Source organism: Myotis daubentonii, chromosome 10 (genome assembly GCF_963259705.1).
Source record: "Myotis daubentonii chromosome 10, mMyoDau2.1, whole genome shotgun sequence".
Taxonomy (NCBI): Eukaryota; Metazoa; Chordata; class Mammalia; order Chiroptera; family Vespertilionidae; genus Myotis; species Myotis daubentonii.
This window is the reverse complement of record NC_081849.1, coordinates 10,841,678-10,858,991: the sequence shown is the minus strand read 5'-3', so window position 1 is coordinate 10,858,991 and position 17,314 is coordinate 10,841,678. Positions and strand designations below refer to the sequence as shown.

The 17,314-nt window shown below is 38.1% G+C and overlaps 1 long non-coding RNA gene across 1 annotated transcript in view; it reads left to right on the top strand.

Annotated features, from left to right (window-relative positions):
- LOC132242665 (uncharacterized) overlaps positions 1-17,314 on the top strand; it is a 483,370-nt gene that overhangs the window by 196,745 nt on the left and 269,311 nt on the right. The gene's annotated exons all lie outside the window — the stretch shown is intronic.

Here is a 17,314-nt window from a genome sequence, read left to right as displayed (position 1 = left end):
CTCTCTGACCTTTAAATGTAGTTTTTCTAGTGGTTAGCGTTGATTTCTGGGTTCTCCATTCTATTTCATTGGTCTTTATGTTTGTTCTTGTGTCAGTACCAGGCAGCTTTGAGAATAGTGGCTTTGTAATACAGCTTGATATCTGGTATTGAGATCCCTCCTACTTTGTTCTTCTTTCTCAGGATTGCTGCAGCTATTCAGGGTCTTTTTCCACTATGCTCAATTAATATTTGACAAAGGAGACAAGAACATACAACGGTGCCAAGACAGTCTCCTCAATAAATGGTGTTGGGGAAATTGGGCAGATACATGCCAAAAAAAATGAAACTAGACCACCAACTTACACCATACACAAAAATAAACTCAAAATGGATAAAGGACTTAAACATAAGACAGGAAACCATAAAAATATAAGAAAAATCCACAGGCAGTAAAATCTCAGACATACTAGTATGCCGAAGCAATATCTTCACTGATACAGCTCCCTAGAGCAATGGAAACTAAAGAGAAAATAAACAAATGGGACTACATCAAAATAAAAAGCTTATGTACAGCAAAAGGAACCATAGACAAAAGAACAAGAAAGCTCACTGCATGGGAGAACATATTTGCCAATGTTATCACCAATAAAGGTTTAATCTCCAACATATACAGGGAACTCATACAACTTAACAAAAGGAAGATAAACAACCAAATTAAAAAATGGGCAACGGACCTAAATAGATACTTTTTGAAAGAGGACAAAAGGAAGGCCAAGAGACATATGAAAACATGCTCAAAGTCACTAATCATCCAAGAGATACAAATCAAAATGACAATGCGGTACCACCTCACACCTGTCAGACTGGCTATCAACAAATGACAAGTGCTGGCGAGGATGCGGAGAAAAAGGAACACTGTGGAAATGCAGACTGGTGCAGCCACTATAGAGAACAGTATGAGTTTCCTCCAAAAACTAAAAATGGAACTCTTATTTGACCCAGTGATCTCACTTCTAGGAATATATCCCAAGAAACTAGAAACACCAATCAGAAAGGATATATGCACCCCTATGTTCATAGCAGCACAATTAACCATAGCTAAGATTTAGAAACAGCCTAAGTGCCCATCAGCAGATGAGTGGATTAGAAAACTGTGGTACATCTACACAATGGAATACTACGCTGCAGTAAAAAAGAAGGGATTCTTATTATTTGCAACAACGTGGATGGGACTGGAGAGCGTTATGCTAAGTGAAATAAGCCAGTCAGAGAAAGATAAATATCACATGATCTCACTCATTTGTAAAATATAATGAACAACATAAACTGATGGGGGGAAAAACAGATCTAGAGACAGAGAAGCATTGATCAGACCCTCAAACCTCAGAGGGAAGGTAGAGGAGGGTGGGGTTAAGGGGGAGAGATCAACCAAAGGACTTGTATGCATGCATAGAAGCGTAACCAATGGACACAGACACCAGGAGGGTGAGGGTATGACTGGGGGGTGAGGGGCAATGGGGGGATAAGGACACGTATGTAATACCTTAGTGAATAAAGAGAGGGAAAAAAATAAATAAATGTAGTTTTTATAAATGTATTTTCTTGCACTTCCATTATTGCTCCATGTTTGTGTTTCTTAGATGTTTCTGGATCAAGAAGCATTTTGAGAGTTTGCTGAAAACTTTGAACTTATTTCTTAGAAAGGTGCATATAGAAATAAATACATATTTCACACTTTCTATGGGTTTACACTAAAATCTAGCCATGTGAAGAGGTGCATGTCTACATATTCACTCTGGTGATCTCATCGAGTTGAGTAGCTTCCCCTCAGAGACCTATTTGTGGTGACCTTTTTCAGCGAGCACATCCAGTGCCCTGACTTATGTCCTCTAAGTTCCACCTCTGTTCTCAGCAGTGAATGGGGTAGATAATTCCATGTGGGCTCCTACCTATCTCATGCTGACCAAATCCAACATCAAGTAATCCCTCACTAGCTTTCTGCACCAGGGTTTTGACCAAGTGCAGCGTGGGAGTGTAGGGTGTTGACACCTTCGAGGGCAGCATCAGCCAATGGAGTAAGAGTTCATAGATTAACGTTCCTGCCCATTCTCCTTCAGGGGCACATTTCTGAGAAGCATCCTGTGCCGTTTTTCTGCTGGTATTAGCATAATTGAGCCCTACTGCCAACAGTGACAACCTCAACAGCACTCTCAAATTGGCTTTTCCTCCTTGCCCATCTCCCTCTGCCTGATCCCTCAATCCTGCTCTCTACATCATCTCCTAAATAAACTAAATATTAATTCTTGCTTCAGACCCTACATTCAGGGCAATGCTATCCAAATTAAAACGATGCTCAAATTTACTTCTTTTAGTACTGAGCTCTTTTTTGAGAACCCATCTCTCACGTCAATCTGTCAATATTTTCATTTCCATGGGTATGGGGCCCTCATTCTTAGCACATTCTGTCCATCTAGTGTTCTTTATTTTAGTGACATTATCATAAAGCAGTTCTTCAAAATAAAAACTTTGGTGTAATCTTTTTCTCACCTCTTCCTCATTCTCATACCCTATTACTAAGTTCCACCTGTTTGATCATGACTATGTCTCCTGAATTGTTCGTTCCCATTATTTTGAACCCCACTGCCAAAGACTTGCAGTCTTAGCTATTAGACAACCCTTCGCAACTCTAAAACAATAGCATTATATCAGGCCTCACTTTCTCCCTGCCCTCTCTCATTTCCAACATATGATTTCCCCAAATGACTTCTCTAAAACATAACTCTAAAACTGACCTTTTTTCTCTAAATTATTGTGCAGAGAGTAAAATCGAAATTACTTGGCATGGCACAAAAACAAACAAACAAACAAAAAAAAAAAACAGAATTTTGCCACAGTTTATCTTCACACATTCTACCCTGTTTCTAGTATATAAATTGTTTTTCAGACACATTGTATGCTCCTCACAGGTTCATATATTTGTAGATGCTATTCCTTCATCTTAAACTACCTTTTCTTCTCTCCCTTGTCTTCCAGGGAGACTTGAAATCATCCTTCGGGAACTGGCTCAAATATTTTCATCACAATTCTTTCCCCTGCTAAACCTCAGTCATTTATAATCCCATACCATTTTCACATTTCCCCAAGGCTGCTCACAATGCATTTTCATAATTGGTTCATATATTTAGTTCCCTCAGTCTACTGTGTGTTCTAGAAATGCAACAGTCAACTCTGATTTACTTGGTCATCCCATTGCCTAGAAGAAAGTTGCCACTTAGAAATGTGTACCAAACTTAACTGAAAGGTACTGAGAATGTCAAGAGGGAATTAGACATTGAAGAAAAGCACAGGGCAAAGAGAATGATGAACTTAGGAGAGGATATTCATAAACAGGCAATTTGAGAGATGTGACGAGTGATGAATGAAAATAGAGCTCAATGAAAGGAAAGCCAGAGACATAAGAGGAAAAATGTCCTCAGATAGAATTCAAAGAGAGGAAAGATACAGATGGTGCAGACAGATGTTCAGGTCCAGGGATGTTGCTATAGTTAAAAGAATGTGTAGCCCACAGGTTAATAGTGTTAAATTTTCTAAGTACTGTTGCTGTTTATACAAACTTCTGTATTATTGGGATTAATTTAACATTTCAAATTATTCTTTAAAAATTATTGTGTATGTGAAGGCAACATGTATGCAATAATGTCAAGTGATTTAAATGATAATTTCTACTTTGAAAATGTTTCACAAGTGGAATTTTCCTTTTGAGGATCTTGATTCTCCAGCCTTGTATCTAAGAGAAGCTGTTGACCATTAGTTTCTGAATAACTCATGTTTTACGTGATCTAAGAGCCAGAAATGGAGCTCTACTAGTATGAGCAGGTATCTGGCTGCCAAAAAGTCCCTGAAACTTTCACAATTAAAAAATCTCAACATGCTTCATCATACAAGTAACTTCAGAGGAAATAAATTTGATTTATAGTATTAATTTCCTTTTCTAGACCATAGCAGGCAAGTAGAAAAGATTTGAAACTTTTAAAAATTTTAATAAAGAAGATATGTAGGAGAGATAACAGGTCTCTTATGATATTCAAACTTCCTGAATTCATATGAAAAAGGACTTCCCAGGGCTCTAATAAAAAGAACCTTTTCCCTATGAGTGCAGTGTTCTTTTTCACAGCCCTGAAGTGATATGTTAGTCTATGTGTCACAATTTGAAGTCCTATGAATCCTTTTTTTTATATATGCTGCCAATATTTTCTTGTGGGGTGTAATTATACTCATCTGTTCTCTACCTAACCATGTCTTCTGTCTATCTGGCTATTTTGCTATGGGTTTCTCATCTTAGAAGAAGACAACTAGGATTCTCATACCTACGTAACAGTGATATTTTGCTAGAGAAGTGTCAGCAAACCTCCTTTATTCTGGATGTTCTTCAAGGATATAGAGAGTTAAAACCAACAGGATTTTCCTTGTGTTTATCAAAATTCCATAACAATTTATTGTTTTCTGGGATCTTTTTGTACTAGATCTTACCTTTGTATGTGTAGCTTACCTGAATATGATAGAAATTTGTGTTTCTAGCTGAATTGGAAGCAACCGGAATATATAAAAGAGAAATTGGAAAATGATATCAACACAGCCTAATTTAGGCTAAGTAGATACTGTTGATGTGCTGGATATAAACTTAGAAAGATATTATATGATTTTTATTATTCTCCCTTGATGAAGTTCAATATAGATTATTAATATTTCTCCTGTCAGAACTTTTTTATATAAATACCAGTTTTTTTCCTATTACCTTGTAAGAGTTCCTAGACCATAAACTACCCCAGTGAATCGATTCCACACTTTCTCAAATATGACATTTCATAAGCCAACTCCTTTAAAAATACAACACTTCATATATTTCTCAGACTACATGTCAAATCAGTATCATGCAAACATAATACTTTCACTACTTTCATGGTGTTGAGAGGAAAAAATTTAATATATCTGTGCTACATCTACATTAATGCAATGGCGCATATTGAAACTGCTTTTATCTGCCACATTTCTCAAATGAAAGCAGCGGCTGAATTTTATGGTAGTTAAACTATGAACCTTGCACACAATCTTGCCTAGGTGGATGTGGCCCTTTGGTATTATTATGGCAGAAGTCTTTATTCTGCACCTTAGACTTGAAAACTTGCCATGGATATAGCAAGCCTATCATGTGGTCATGTGCCTTCCATAAAGTCTTTCCAAAGTGTGCAGCACATTTTTGATAGAATTCATAGGTCTTCCAAGAAATTAGAGTAACATTTCCCCTGGCATTTTCGAAGCAGGCTGTAGAGGAGACTGTGGTCTACCAAAGGTAATGGACATGAACTTGTCAATGGTACTTATGTGGTTTTGGAACAACCTCCCAATTGTTCACATCTCCTGCTGTAAACATAGACATCACACACTAGGAAAGTGTAAATTGTAATACCTATTTTAAGGTAAATATGACCTCTATTAGTTAGATTTCAGGTAAATATTCAGGGAGGTTTGCCATTAAGAAAAAAATAATGGGCCTCAGATAAACAACTTTCCATCCAAAATGTGTGGAAGGAAAGGAATTATGTAGCTTAGAAAGGAATTATGTTTGAAATATCCTTATATTTTTCTATTTTATGCTAGAACGCTTGCTGTGATGATTATAAACTCCTTGTATCACCCACAGTCAACGGCATCTTTTCCTTAGCTGTTCTGATGAACTGAGTGACATTCGTATTGGCAAATCCCCTATGGAGTAAGCTGAGCTCACGTGTGCCTAACCACAATACCAGTAATGACATGATTCTGAGGGGATTTGAAACTCTACCTCAACAAATTTATTTCTGTTTTTCAACATATATTCAAAGCAATACATTGGCATTGTAATGTGATCTTTGACAGGGCGAAGGTAAATTCATCATGCTAAACTGAAATGTTTCTGGCAGGTGTCTGCTCTGCAGCAGTCAAATTGTGTGTACTGTACTGTGTGACAACCACAGTGCTACTTCTAGTTGTAAACCTTATTACTGTGATACTTTATTAATGTGAACTCGGAATGTAATTATGCAATGTATCATCCTACTGTATTTTTTCATGTAGAAAAACTTTTTGAAGTCAATCTCTAAATTCCAAATAATGAGAATTTTTAGTGAATATAGAAAGAATATAACTTTTTCATCACAAAGCTATGCAGACATTTTGATACCTTTCAAAATCATATATTTTTTAAATTTAAGAAGGCATAAATTTAAAATGTTTTTGCTTATTCAATATTAACTTTGCTACCCATGGAGATAGTCATTTGTCCTAGAAAGATGCATTTTTTTTAAAATTTAGGTATAATTAACAATATACTATTATATTAGTTTCAGGCGTACAGCATAGTAATTCAACCTTTCTGTGCATTAGAAAATGACCACCATAATGTCTACTTTCTATCTGTCACCATACAAGTTGATGCAATACTATTGTCTGTATTCCCTGCGCTGTATGTTACATCTCCGTGACTTGTTCATCTTATAACTGAAAGTTGTGCCTCTGGTACCCTTCACTTACTTTGCCCATCTTCAAACTCCTTCTCCCCGGGTAACTATCAGTTTGTTCTATTTGTCTATCAGTCTGGTTTTATTTTGTTTTTTTCCCAGGATTTATTGTCTGTTTTTTATATCCCACATATTAGAGAAATCATATGGTACTTCTCTTGAATGTTCTTCTTTAAAGAAGAAATGATCAAAATACCAACACTGCACATTGAAATGTTTAAAACAGGTAGGTTTGGGGATAATCTCTGTCTAATTATCTGTACCATCTATATACTTCACTACAATTGTCATCATTTAAGTCAAAGAAACTAAAAAATTGTTTTAAGAGAAAATGTAATCCAGATGAATGGCAACCTTTTGATTTCACAATATAGGAAAACCTCAGCATGTGACTTCTTTATTCTAAGACATGTTCGTTCACTAAAAACAAAATGCTCAAGGAATCAGAACAGACAACATTTTAAAAATCTGGCCAATTTAAGTTTTCATATTATGCTTTGAATTTCCATTGCCTTGTCCTCCATACTTTCAACAATTAAGAAATAGTTTCATGATCAGATAAAAGCCCTCAGCTCATATTTTATGATTCAGTTGCCAGATGCAAATCAGAGTTCTGTCTGGGCAGTTGCATTGCACCAGCCTCTACCAGGAGGAACAAGAAGAACCCATGTGGCTTCCTTTTGCCCTGGTGGCCTCCCTTCTTCCTTTTTATTCTTGCTGTGAACAGATATTTTAAAGACCTCTTTAAATTTTTATTAGTACTTGCAATGTGAATTTAAATATTTATATTTTAACATAAATATTTTTTAAGAAAATAGAATTTCATTCTATAATCCTTTTGCTTTTTTTAAAAAAAAAATAAAATAAAATTGTTAAAGTAGGATTGGGTCATTTTATTAGAACCAAAGAAGCATGATGTGTGATGCACAGAATTTAAGACAAATTAGGCGACCCCTTGGGACCAGTAAACACCCTCCCAGGCGAACGCACACCTGGGAACATGCCCAATTGAAAATTTGAATCAGGTGGAGCAAAAAGACAAAGGCTGACAAAATATAACTTTGTAACATTTACTCAGTATTTTAGAGCTGCTGGAGGCCAACCAAAGAGATTTAGGTCATACATTACCTAAGACTTATGACTGGACTCGACTTGCTTATGAAGCCAATTAGAAAATAACTCAGTAATCAGTAACTGGCTAGTGATCTCTCCATTTTCTTAAAAATGATCAAACCATTGTGATTATAGTGCAGTGGAGATGGCTCTTCTCTTTTAGTTATTATGCTAATTGTTAACTAGTGTGTTGTAGTAATACTTATCTAATTTTACACATTAAGTTTTTCATTATATGTATGCATATATGTACATATTCATTCATCTTTATATTCGTGTATTAATTCAACAAATATACAAATGAACATCTTTTATATGCCAGATACCCTGAAAATCCTTTGTCTATGTTTTTTTCTCCTGTTTTCCCTTGGTTCTTTCCCCCGCCCCCTGACTTAAATATATTAGCATACTTCCCTAGCTTAGTAGAGAACTAGGAGATTTTACTCTGCATGCATCTTACTAGTTTTCTTACCTGAACACCATGTATACTATTACCCCCACCATGTAAGTCCTAAATAGAACTCTGATGAGGTTTCCTAATATTGGTGAAACTGTTTACACGCTCTTTCAAATTCATTATCTCGCTTAATAAAACCATGGCATTTGTAGCCTGAAACATGAATGTACTCAAAAATTTCTCTAAACTTTACTATTATTTAACACACATACAGTTTTTCTGTGTGTGCAAACACGAGGCACATTTAACACGCCCATTCTCCTAGGTCATTTGTCTGTTTTCTTCCAGAAATGGGTTTAATTTACTTCTCCCTCCTCCATCTGCCCTTATAGTCAGTGCCTTAGTTTAGGTCCTCACAATTTTTTTTAATTTCACTTATCAACTTATATGTTTATTTTGCTCCACTTCTTTTTTTATTGCATTTATCTGTGTGACATTGTTTAATGAATTTATATAGGTTTTAGTCGTCCAATTATATCAAACATCTGCATATTGTATCCTGTGTTCACCACCCCAAATACATGGTAAGAAATACATGGTCATCTCCTTCCATCACCATCTTTTGTGTAAATGAATGCACAGTCTTTCTACTGCCTGCCCAAGTTTATCCTTAATCCCCACTGGTCTGTCATTCATACCACTGCCCCATCAAGATGTAAATTTGATCTCACCACTTCCTTGATGATAATACTCAGAAGGCTTCGCATTGCCTACAGGTGAGAGCTCAGAAGCTGTCAGCAAGGCCCGCATGGTGCCGCCTTGTACTCAGCTCTGCTTCTTCCCATCACCCTCTACTCTCTGTGCTTCCCCAGATACTGCAACTTCGGAATGTACAAATCAATATTATTCTTTTCCAAAACCCAGACTGACTGTATAGTTCTTCTGGGAAACCTTCCTGCATCTCCTAGGAAGCCTTGTTTACTCTCACCTCTTTGTTCTCATAACAAGTATACCTGTCTCTAATACAACTCTTTAATTCTTAATTCTATCAAACCAGTGTGCATTCTCTCTCTCTCTCTCTCTCTCTCTCTCTCTCTCTCTCTCTCTCTCTCTCCTTCCTTTCCCTGTAAAATGAGAACTCATTAATGGACACCTTGATGTCACTAGTCCCAGCATATAGTATGGCACAAAAAGTTGACTAGTAAATGCTCATTGACTAACTGATTGAATATTTGAGGTGTCAATTAAAATAGTGTCAGTTTACTAACTTAGAGTTGAACTGGATATCTAAGGTTGATACTGGACTTACTTAAGCCTAGAACTATTTAACTCTAAAGGCATATAGATGTCATAATAAATTGTTTTATTTCTACTGGTTATATTCATACAGGGTCACCAAATAGACATTTCCAGAAGGATTAATATCCAGGCTCAATTTTCTACTATGGGACTGCTTATGGGGATTACGATGGTTGAATCATTTCAGGCTGTAGAGAGCAAAGAAAAACCTCATCATCTCAAAGGATCCCAAAGCTTTGTAAACTCAGTCATAAACTTTGGATACCCTCTTTCCTTCCCTCTCCCAACCCCAGCTTGTTATAGTGTTAAATCTTAGCATAGAAATGTGTGAGCATCAAAACTAATGGCTAAGCAAATTTCTGGAGTGTCTAGTGTAGTTCTTGTGATACTAAATTTGACTAACTGTTCATGTTATAGAGACAAACATCTAGGAGACCACCAGGATTTCCATTATTTTAATAAATCTTAGAAATACAGGGTAAGAAGACTGGATTCGGACATTTACACTTGTGTACACACAAACTCAGTCTTCCTTACTACCTCGTCATTAATCAGAGTAATGGCAGGAAACAAAGGGCTTGATTGAAGAGCATTTAATGAAAAGGACTGCTTACAGAGGAACAATCAACCGTAAGGTAGCCAAAAGGGGATATGGAGTGCGGGGAACCAGCCACAGCGGGAAACTTCTCTGTGCCTGAAGGGGCCAGAGCAGGAGCCGTGGCCGTGGGAGAGGGCCCACTGAGCAGGAGCACCTCATCTGCAGGAACGGAGCTTCGAAATGTCACTGCCTGGCAGGGAGTGGGGTAGGAAGCCATACTTTGACGTCGCTCTGTCCTCCCACCTCTGGTTTCCTGTAAGGACTTGCCATCAGCCAAAGCCACCTGGAACTCAGAACGCACAGGAGCCTGGCACAAAGCAGGAGAGACAGAGGACTGGCCTGGAGGGAGAAGTGGAGCATGATCAGCAAACAGTCTTGGGAAGAATCTCTAACTCCACATCCAGCTTGAAAACAAAACAACAGCAGCAACAAGCAAACAGGTCATTGATAAATACGCATAGGGCAGAGAGAAATTGTGGGTTAGCTGACTTTGGAATCAGCGCGTGCAATGAGATAAGTAGCACAGTAGCTATGATTTTAGTCTCCCTAAGAGCCCACAGCGGGATACCCACTCAAGGTAGGAGAGATGGGAGGTGAGGCTTTAGATCCACATGCCCCCGCCCCAGCTTCAAGCTGAGCAGATGTGATTAAATCTATCTATTATATTAAGTTATATGTGAGATAACTTAAGAAGTATACTATTCCAATGGAAAGATGTGGGAATAAAAATCAGGTTTCTCGGGCCTATCAGGAACTGTGTTACTTTAGGAAATGGACTTAACACAATCTGTCCCAGTTTTTTCATCTGTAAAATGGAAGTAAAATATATATATATCTCCTAGATGAATCATAGGGTTGTGAAGATCAAATAAGAACATGGATATAGTTTCCTTTTGAAAAGTTAAACAAGCTCTACAACCGTCAGGCACTATCACTTTTGGATGCTATCTTACAAAGCTGGTCTCGGAGTATGTTTGCCAATCACCACATCCTCTCTTTTTAGCTATCTTTCCTCTACACATGGAGCACTTCACTTAACTCCAGCTTAAACATCACATACAAAGAGGAGATAAGCAGTAAGAAAATCCCAATGTGTTGCAATATCGCTGCATATTAAAAAGAAAGAACTAGATTCTACTGAACTCTGTTTGCGTGGTGCATATTCCCCTTTCCATAGGTCCTATTAACTTCAAAGAGACCTTCGTGCATGTAAATGATTATATTTATTGGATGTGCCAACTCCTTTATATCCTCTGGGCACAATTAGAAATATCATAGAAAATTGAATGTTAGAGACTTGGACCCATATTTGATATTCTATAAGAAATGTCCCATAGTTACAGATGTTGAAAATCCTGCCCAATGGTACAGTTGTGAATTTCTAGAATTTCTTCTTCTGTAACCCTTCAAATTATTTTTTCCTGGCTTTTAGAAGATTCCTTTTTATGTTGAAGGAAAATATCTTTAGGTCCAGTTAAACTAGTGATAAAGTATATATACTTGTCGTACAACTTGGTATAGTCATAACAATTTAGACTTGCATAGCTCTCTCTTTCACAGAATCATTCATGCTTCCCTGAGATTACATCTATAGTACTTAGGGCAATTTTGTCCCTACTTCAAGTTAACTCTGGGAAGTGCTGGTAGAGTCTGTTTCTAGGAACTAAGTATCTGGTGGCCCAGTTTAATATCCACCAAACCACACTGTAATTTCAGTGTTTATTGTACATTTGGGCCATTATCAATATTCTTGTTAGGGTAACTATAGACTGAGATTTTCTACAGTTGAAATCACCATAATCAATGGAAACAGATAATAGGCTATGGAGAGCTACACTTTCACACTGATTTGTTGCCTATTCTCTTTATTTTTAAAAATGTATTTTTCAGCCAGACTGGTGTGGCTCAGCAGTTGAGCATTGACCTATGAACCAAGAGGTCACTGGTTTGATTCCAGTCAGGGCACATGCCCAGGTTGCAGGCTTCATCCCCAGTAGTGGGCAAGCAGGAGGCAGCTGATGAATGATGTTTCTACTAGTATCTCTCTCTTCCTCTCCCTTTCTCTCTCTCCAAAAATCAATAAAAACATATTTTTTAAAACTTTTATTTTTCAGTTACAGTTGACATCTGATATTAGTTTCAGGCATATAACATAGTGATTAGACATTTATATATCCTACTAGAGGCCCGGTGCACAAAAATTTGTGCACTTGGGGGTGGGGGGTCCTCAGCCTGGCCTGTGCCCTCTCGCAGTCTGGGACCCCTCGGGGGATGTCCACCTGCTGGCTTAGGCCCGCTCTCCAGGGTATTGGGCCTAAGCTGGCAGTCAGACATCCCTCTGGCATCCCGGGAGCCCTTGCGTGATGTCCACTTGCCAGCAGGGAGCAGGCCTAAGCTGCAGTCGGACATCCTTAGCACTGCTGAGGAGGCAGGAGAGGCTCCCACCACCACCGCTGTACTGGCAGCCATCAGCCTGGCTTGTGGCTGAGCACAGCTCCCCCTGTGGGAACGCACTGACCACCAGGGGGCAGCTCCTGCATTGAGCGTCTGCCCCCTGGTGGTCAGTGTGTGTCATAGTGACCAGTCATTCCCAGTCTTTCTGCTGTTAGGGTCAATTTGCATATTACCCTTTTATTATATAGGATAGAGGCCTGGTGCGTGGGTGGGGGCTGGCCGGTTTGCCCTGAAGGGTGTCCCACATCAGGGTGGGGGTCCCGCTGGGGTGCCTGGCCAGCCTGGGTGAGGGGCTGAGGGCCATTTTAAGGCTGGCCACACCCCCTTCAGGGAGGGGGGTTCTGCTGGGGTGCCTGGCCAGCCTGGGTGAAGGGCTGATGGCTGTTTTCAGGCCAGCCAAGCCCCCCAGCGGGGACCCTTACCCCCTGAGGGTGTGGCCATCCTGGATGAGGGGCTAATGGCTGTTTGCAGGCTGGCCACGGCCCCCAGCCACCCAAGCTCCCAGTGGAGGCTGGCTAGAAGCAGGTATCTAGGATTTATTTATCTTCTATAATTGAAACTTTGTTGCCTTGAGCGGAGGCCTCAGCCGGCCAGGGCAGGTGGGAAGCTTTGCTTCCTCCATTGCTGGGGCAACCAAGCCTCCTGCTTGCTCCAGCTCCATGGCTGCCAGCTGCCATCTTGGTTGGGTTAATTTGCATATATTCGCACTTATTGGCTGGTGGGCGTGGCTTAGGGTGTAGCAGAATTGTGGTCAATTTGCATGTTTCTTTTTTATTAGATTAGATGAAGTGATCACCCCAATGAGTCTAGTTGTTTGTGCTTTTTAAATTCAGTTGTATCAAGGCTTTTGGTTGAAGTGTCTTTAGAACTAATTCTGACGATCAGCTTAATTTCGTTATCCCTCCTTATCAGTGCATATAAAGACCTTGCAAGTGTTATAGACATGGCTCCTTAGCAATATTATATATACGTCCAAGAGAACAGCTTAGCTCTTTGTTTTTTAAAGGGACAGAAATAAAAAGGGAAAAATGAGAGAAGCCTCTTGAATGAAGTATTTAGAAATATTATGAAAGCAAATGTATGCTGTTAAATGATGAAACCTTTACAGGAAATGTACCTGTGTGCGATGGGTGGTGTGAATGATAAAAAGATTTTTATAATATTTTGATAGTATGACTTACAAAAGATTCATTTCAACCAGCCTCATAGACAAACAAATAAAACTATTTCAAATTAATTTGGATCCACTTTACAGTATTTGTAAAAAGTAAGGAAGGAGTCTAATTTTAGTAAATATTTAGAGAGCAAAACAATACAAAGCATATATATATATATATATATATATATATATATATATATATATATATACACATATATAAATTTCTAGTGAAAATGTGTGTAAGTAGGTTTATTTTGAAAGGAAAAGTTTTACTCCCAGTGTCATAACCAATTAAATTCTCCAGGTAATGATCCCATTTGCATAGTGAGCGAAACCCACAAGTGGGAATTTTAATGGGCATACCACCTGAGTACAGTAATTGAGAGTGACACAACTTGAACTAGTTTTGTGCTTACCCCACTGAAAATTCTACTCATATTATTTTTAATGTCAACCTACAAGTCAAATTTCAATATGATGGATTTGTTCTTTTTTTAAGCACTGAGTTTGAATAAAAGAAAAGCTTTAATTCTGTTATGCATTGCATATCTTTGCTTTAACTAATCTGTAGTTCTGATTCTCATCATTGCTTCATTTTCTTAATTGTATTCATTAATGCCTGAATAATTAGGTTAAAAAGTCCTTAGCAGCCAAATGGTTTCTGGGTGGCAATTTAACATCCTTTTACCAGAATATGTATTACAGTTAAGTTGGTATATTCATTTACTGGAGTGTAATTGTGTAAATATGCTCAATTATTCTTTTTGAGGATCTAACAAAATCTAGTACAACATGTATTCATGGGTATTTCCCTCCTTCGCTTCAAGAGCAGTAAAACACAGTTCCCGCGGAGCTGATCACAGACGCCTTGTCATCTGCAGTTGTTACTTTTGAAAGGTTTTCTCCTTATCTCTCACTCACTGTTCACATCCTTGAAAGAACTGTGCATTCTGATTGAGGGATCCACATTAAATTATGTAATAAAGGTGATCTCAGGACTCTAAGAGTCAGAAACACAGCGTGCACTGTGCTTTCGAGGTTTTTGAGATGACATTTTAAAACTTTTGTTTCACTCCAGAGTGCTTGAGAGCCTAACTATTTGTAGATGTTTGACACCACTCAACCACGTCTGTAATTGGCATAGCAACCAGCAGACAGGCTCTGTACATCTTTACACAGCAACCTACCAGGTTAAGAAATGTATTGGTTCAATATGAAACAGCAGGCTGTTTTTAGACATAGTTACTAGTGCACGAGCTTTAATATGGCTTTGCTTCATCCTATAATGAGATCTTTTGGTTCCCTGCTCAACAGGCTTTTATTCCTTCGCAAAAAGCTATGAACTATGTCAAGTGAATCAGCTGCCTTTGTACACTCTCTTTCTTGGCTTTGGAACGCAATTCCTTTGCTTCCTATCCCTTTATGCATCAGACAGAACTTAAGAACCTTTTCAATTTCCAAGCTAAACTTAGAATTTGTTTGAGTTTGCTTTTCACCATTTTCCTAAAAATTACAATCTCAACCGAAACTCACACAAAGATCTTCCTGGAAGTGAACACTGGATTACAGAGCTATACGTGTTCTTTAACACATGTATCAAGACTCATTAGTAATGTGCCAAAGGATGGTTATCTAAAATTATTTCTTCATGGTCACCTCACAACCAAATCAGGAATCCTATAGTGAGCACCAAGGTAAGTAAGGGATAGAGGGCGTAACAGCCAAACAGACAATGGGACTAGAACTAGTAGCCAAAGTCAGTTGGAAGCTACTCATGTGGACATCTGACAGCTGAGGCTGTGGCCCTTGTGGAAAATGTCATACTATTGTCCCAGTTCAATAGAGAATGGGCCGGCACAGATTTCTGCTTGCCTGAAGATCCTGCTTGCTAGATGGGGCTGGCCTATAGCTTTTCTTACATTCCTTTCACCTCCAGATTAGCTACTGCCTTCATCAAAATTTGGTCATTTATACAATACTTTCATTCCCAGTCCTTTAAAGTAGAGCAGTGGTTCTCAACCTTCCTAATGCCGTGACCCTTTAATACAGTTTCTCATGTTGTGGTGACCCCCAACCAATAAATTATTTTTGTTGCTACTTCATAACTGTTATTTTGCTACTGTTATGAATCCTAACATAAATATCTGATATGCAGGATGTATTTTCATTGTTACAAATTGAACATAATTAAAGCATAGTGATTAGTCACAAAACAATATGTAATTATATATGTGTTTTCCGATGGTCTTAGGCGACCCCTGTGAAAGTGTCATTTGACCCCCAAAGGGGTCGCGACCCACAGGTTGAGAACCGCTGAAGTAGAGAGAGCAGCCATTGTTCATTTGGGGGTTTTCTGACGTGAAGATACATGGTAGATTTAGTCATCAGTGATAGTTTTTGGAGAGAAAAAAAACCCTCCACATTAGGGCTGATCAAAATGTTATCCCTCCTCCACAACCCCTTCCATTTTAACCAAAATCTCTACAAGTAATTTTAAATAAGCAAGTAAATATTAGTAGCGTCACTGTTGAAACTAAGAATTTTCTCATGGGATGTGCCAAACTTCTTCCATGGTGTGAAACCTCCTGAGGGGATAGGACTCTCCTGAGATGCCTGGAGAAAAGTCGCTAAAAAGTTCCCGCTTATAGTGGGCCATGGAAATGGTTAAAAAAAACCCTCCTTGTAGTAACTAATCTTAGGTTTATTCCACACTGTATTTATATTGTTAAACCAATCAACATATTTGCTGCCTTTGAAAACAAAAACAGTATGCTTAATTACATTAGTGCAAAGGAAGAGAAAAATTGCTATTTTGGTATTTGATGAAATTTTATCACGCATGACAGGTTAGATGTAACAAAGCTACAGACCTACAAATCACAAGTAATTGTATAGGGCATAAAGTTCTTGAATAACTTGAAAATTAATATTATTAATAAATAAACTTATTCGTCAGGTGGTTGGGTACATCTAAGCATTTCAACTGAAATGCAAGAGAGTAAGCCACGAATCCTCTGGACTTGAGTCTTATGTGTTTTAGGCAGTGACTCTGACATTTATAGCATTAGAATCTAAGGCACTGATAAAATTTGTACAGATGAAAAATGGGATGCTATTTCATAAGTTTTCCTTGGTTACTCCTTAAACTGTTCAGAGAAACCACTTCTTCAGGTAAAGAAAATGAATACAGTTGCTATACTGTAAGGACACACAAATAAAGTTATTATATTTCTAAATGAAAAGCCTTCTCCTGCATAATTTTGGAGAGGTTAAATACCACCTGTAAAAAAATTCCTATTTAAAAATTGTGACAACTGAAAGCCCTAAATGAGAATATTCCTGATGGATTTACTTTTGGGTAAAATTCATTAAATCTAATACCTAACTTCATAGAACTTTCATGTTTAATCTAAGCAAGGTAAAAAAATTACCACGCCCTAGCTGGTTTAGTTTAGTGGCTAGAGCATCAGCCTGAGGACTGAAGGGTCCTGGGTTTGATTCCGGTCAAGGGTATGAACCTCAGTTGCAGGCTCCTCAGGGCTCATGCAGGAGGCAACCAATTGATGTGTTTCTCTCACATCAATATTTCTCTCTGTCTTTCCCTCTCTCTTAACAATCAATGGAAAAAATATCTTTGGGTGAGGATTAAAAAACAAAAACAAAAAACAACACCTTAATTTTTATAAGTTGAGAGATAATTCCAAAACAAATATATAAAAACAAGTTACTAAAAAAGGTACAAAACTTGCATTTTGA